The 5,348-nt window shown below is 38.5% G+C and overlaps 1 pseudogene; it reads left to right on the top strand.

Annotated features, from left to right (window-relative positions):
• The first annotated feature begins 701 nt into the window (after positions 1-701).
• LOC111725667 lies at positions 702-793 on the top strand (annotated as a pseudogene).
• Positions 794-5,348: the final 4,555 nt, after the last annotated feature.

The following is a 5,348-nucleotide window of genomic DNA, read 5'->3' as shown; positions in this document are numbered from 1 at the left end:
CTAAACAGCGCCATCAGTCGGATGAACATAACTGTCCTCTGCAGAATATAAACTACACCCGCACAATACACACTGTCCTCAAGTTCACATTGGCTCAGAGTCACAAACATACCTTAACAATTTGAAACAACAGATATCATATAAAGAATGTTCTCAGGTCATAATGAAATTATAGTAGGTATTAATAGAAGAAAAATACAGAGAAAATCACACAATTCTTAGTGATTAAACAACACACTCCTAAACAACACAGGAATGAAAACTGACACAAGAGATTATCATAATCTTTTATACAAAACGAAAATGAATGTGCAGCTTATACAAAATTGCAGGATGCCGTAGAAGCACAGCATGGAGGGACATATACAGCATGGTAAGCTTGTGTCAGAAAGAAGAGAGATCTGATATAAATAATTTAAGTTTTCATCTTAGGACACAAGAAAAAGAAGAGAAAATCAAACTCCGATTGGCAAAAAACAGTAAAACTTAGAGCAAAGAGTGATGAAGTAAAAAATAAGAAATAAACAGAGAAAATCAACAGAGCTGGTTCTTGGAAAAGATAAATAGTGTAAATAAACCACTAGCCAGGCTAACCACGGGGGGAAACAAAACAAAACAAAGAAGATACAAATTCCTAGTAACAGAAATAAATGACAGACAATCAAAATTGACCCCACAGATTTAAAAAAATAACAAAGAAAATCCTTTTTCATGATGACTGGGTTTTCATGGCCTGTGTGAGATATGCCTCCCTCAAACCTTGTTACGATGTTGAGACATTACCTGTCCCATGTGAAAGAAAAATAATAAATAAATATTTATAGCAATTTTATGGCCACAAATTTGACAACTGGAATGAAGTAGACCAAGTCCCTGAAGACTCAGTCTATGAAAAATCACACCACAGGAACAGATAATGTAACTGGGTCTACCTCTATTAAAGGGATTGTATAACAATTATTAACCTTCTGAAGCAGAAAACAGAAGGCCTAGATGATTTCATTGTTGAATTCTGTGAAACTTTAAGGAAGAAATTGTACCAAGTTATATAATCTTTTCCAGAAAAATCAAAGTAAAAGAACACTTTCTAATTTATTCCATGAGGCCACAATTACTGTAATACCAACACCAGAGAATAGTATACTAAGAAGGGAAATTACAGATAATTACAGGTGAAAGATTTATCTCTTATAAGTATAGAGGCAAATTCCTCAAAAAAAATTAGCAAAATAAATCTAACAACAGATACAAAGAATTACACATTGCTAGGGTTTAAATATTTGCTTTCCCTAAAACTCAGGTTGAAATTTAATTCCCAGTATGGCAACACTGAAAAGTGGGGCCTTTAAGAGGTGACTGGGTCATGAGAGCTCTGCTCTCATAAATGGGTTAATCCACTTACAGATTAACATAAATTAATTAATGACTAAGAGTCACTGGATTAATGGGTTATCTCAGAGTGGAACTCGAGCTTTATCAGATGAGGAAGAGAGACGTGGGCCTTTGGCTGTTGACACACTCAGCCCCCTCACTGGGTGGTGTCATCAACCCCTTCAGGACTTTGTGGAGCATTCTCATGAGCACAAAGCTAGCCACCAGATGTAGCCCCTCAACACCAGACATTTCAGCCTTCATAACTCTAAGAAATTAATTCCTTTTCTTTATAAATTACCTAGTTTCAGGTATTCTATTACAAACAACAGAAAACAAACCAAGACTCACACCATGCCCTAGTGTAGTGGTTCTCAACCTTCCTAATGCTGCAGCCCTTTAATGTAGTTCCTGTGGCTCGTGACACACAGATTAAGAACCACTGCCCTAGTGGGGTTTATTTCAAGTGTGCTAGTTTGGATCAACATTTGAAGATTCATTAAAATAATTCATCAAAAAAATTCATCACATTATCAGGTTAAAGTAGAAAAATCATATGATCATATCAATTGATGCAGAAAAATTATATGACAAAATCCAGCACTCATTCATAATAAAAAGACAAACTCTTAGCAAATTATGATTAGAAAGGTACTTCCCCAACTTGATAAGGGATATCTATAAAATTTGTAGTTAATGTCATATGTAACAGTGAAAAACTAGATTCCTTTTCACCTAAAACTAGAAACAAGCAAAAATGTCCCCTCTCACCAATCCTATTTAACTACTGAAAATATAAGCTTATGCAGTTACAAATGAAAAGGAAATAAACTGTAATGGAAAGGAAAAATAATATTCACTTTGTTCACAGATGATATTGTTGCAGGAAGACGAGGCCCAACAGAGAGAAAGAGCACCCACACACCACATCTAAAAGTGGAAGGGCTTTATTCACCAGCCAGGAGTTTACGGCATAGAAGAATTCCAAATGGCTGCACTCCCCAACTGGCTTTGTCTTTCCTTTTTTATCGACAGTCAAAAAGCTCCACCCCACAGGTACCCTTCTCATTGGCCAGTTTGAATCAAGCAGGAGATGCTATTCCAGCCCCTACAGAACTACAGGATTTCACAGAACTTGGGAATTTCCAAGTTCCAAGCAGTTAAGTTTACAAATTCCCAAGAGCTGAGTCACCATGAAGAGGACCCTGCAGGTGTATCATGTGGTTTCTTTGAGAAGACCTGTTCTCCTAGACCTCACCCTTCTCAGGTATCCTCTCTCAATATGACTGTAAATGTAAAAAAATGTAAAAAGTTGACAAAAAAGTCATTGAAATAATAAGCAATTTCAACAAAGTCATAGGATATAATGTTAATATACAATCCTTAATTGCTATTTTATATACCAGTAATTAGTGATTAGAGTGTGAAATAACACTTTTACATTATCATAAAATTATTAGCATCTGAATGGGTCCAAGTTTATTTTTTCATAACCCCAAGGTTATTGCACCCATTCCTTCTCCTAGACTCCTAGTCTATTAGAAAGAGCGTAATTCTTTCAGCCAATCATCAACCAAAGAAACTTTAAATCTGTCTGTAACTCTCTACCCCCTTGAGATGTCCTACCTTTTGGGGTCAAACCAATGTATATCTTCCATGTATTGATTCATGGCTTTACCTATAATTCCCTTTCTCCCTGAAATATGTAAAACCAAACTGTAACCCCACCACTGTAAGTCCATTTGCTCAAGGCTTCTTGGATGTGGCTCTGGGTCATAGTCCTCAAATTTGGTTTATAATAAACTCTTTATTTTGCAGAGTCTGGATTCTTTTCCATTGATGTAATGATCCCAAGACCCCTGAGCATACCAAAACTTGACACTCTCAAGTCCAACAGTCTCCCTAGTAGAACCCACTCATACAAAAATCTGGCCCTCTGCTAATAATTGGTGATTTAGTCTCATCTGACAGGGGCCGTTCTGAGACAAGCAGCCCTGAACTACAGGGTTTTTGTCTTTTATACCTTTTTTTCTCTGTGTAGCTTAAGCGAGGGGGTGGGAGGGAGATGAGGAACATTGTCATTGGCAGGGTTACAGCTTGGTTGTCAATGGATATCACAATGGTTGTGATTATATAACAATAATTGATTAATGGATTCATCTTAAATTATAATGGTTATGGTTATACAACAGTAATTAATCAAGCCTTGGTGAGTTTTCCACCATTGTTCATCTACTGAGAACTTGGGGGTTTTGTGAAACTTGGGACTTCCTGTGACTCTTTGAATTCTGGAGAGCATGGGAACATGGCTTGGAAGGCCCATAGGGTGGAGGAGCAGGGGAACAGGAGAGGGTAGGAGGTTGCCCATAGGGCAGGGGGATAGGTGAAGGCAGGGTGAACAGGAGCTTGCACGTAGGACGGGAGAATGGGAGAAGGCAGGGAAGACTGAGGGGAGAACAGGAGCTTACAACAGTGAGTTAAGATAAGGCTCTGTTAATCAGAGACAAAATGCAGGCTTATGCCCACACACAAGTGGTTTGTTGTGCATATTGGGGATCTGTAGGTATGTCTTACAGAGCCTTAGGCTTATTAATGAGACACAGAGGACATCTCCAAGAAGGCAGGGGACAAGTTTAAGCCCATCTGACCTCCTTTCTCATGGCTAGAAACTCAGTTTTAGGGGGATCCCCTTGGCCAATAGGGGGTGCAGTCAGTCAGCCACTGGGGAGACCTTAAAATTTCATTTTAGTTCATAGCTACCCCACATATACGAAGGGATGGCTATATATGACTTCTGGGAAAGTGGCAACTTGGAAGATAATAAAAATTAATCGTTGCCAAAGGTCCAGCAAGAGGGACAAAGAAGTGAATAAGTGATGTACAGGAATTTTTTAAGACACTGAAACTGTTTTGTATGATACTGTATTGGTGAATATGTAATATTATACGTTTGCCAAAACCCATAGAATTGTTCAATACACTGTAAACTATGGATTTTTGTTAATAATAATACATTAATACTGGCTCATTAATTGCAGTAAATTTAACACACTAATGCAAGAAATTAATAATAGGAGAAATTGAGTGGGAGGGCAGGAAAGATGATCAGGGAGAATGAATGAGCGAGGGAGACAGAAATTAACTTGTAAGTTACTCTCTTTAGAATTTAAAAGTAGGCAGGCATTGCCTTGTGAAAAGTCCATCCAGGCATCCCAGCCTTTCTCAGTCTTCTCTTGTGAAACAGATCCTGAGATTTCTGGGAGGAATGAAAGGCAGTTGTGCTTCTTTGAGGAAGAGGCGTTCTTGGTCATGTAAGGAGATTCCAGAGAGAGTCCCTCCTGGTGCCCCAGAAAGAGGATCAGAGAGACAGGGAGACAGAACAAGTTCAGAGGAGAGACCTGGGTTCTGAGGCTTATTTCTAAGACCGTTAGATTTTCAAAGCCCTCAACATGCTGACGTGCCAGGTTTTGAGGAATTATTTTGTGTGCCCTGATAGTTTGTACAGGAATAGGTGGCTCATACCAGAAGCAGGGCAGGGTGTGTGTGCGGGACTCCCAGGGCTTGTTACCAGACAAAGAAGGTCTGGCCACCTGTCACTGTCAGCCAGATGCAAAGATGGGATTAGTCTATAAGCTTTATTATCAGAAGACCAGCAATTCTGGAAAATGGAGAGAGGAGCCTCGCCAAGACTATTCTGCCCATCCATTTCCAAAACCACAGTTTTATTCATGAAAGTTCAAAGTAGAAACTGTGCTAACCTTTATCTTAAACAATAATAATTAATCCTTATTTTAAACAACAATAACTGGTATAAGCCATGACCCATAATAAACAATAATTGGCATAACCCATGGTCCAAAAGAACATTTCTAATTCAAAAGTTAATCTCCTAAATCACCCACTTTAAACTACTCAGGATGTACACTTTTAGGTTAAAGCTGAATTTATGAGACAATGAGAAGGGGAGAAGGTGACGT

Source organism: Otolemur garnettii, unplaced genomic scaffold (assembly GCF_000181295.1).
Source record: "Otolemur garnettii isolate 467f Iridium unplaced genomic scaffold, OtoGar3 scaffold00045, whole genome shotgun sequence".
In the NCBI taxonomy this organism is placed as follows: Eukaryota; Metazoa; Chordata; class Mammalia; order Primates; family Galagidae; genus Otolemur; species Otolemur garnettii.
Note: the sequence above shows the minus strand (reverse complement) of the source record. Positions and strands in the feature narration are given on the sequence as shown.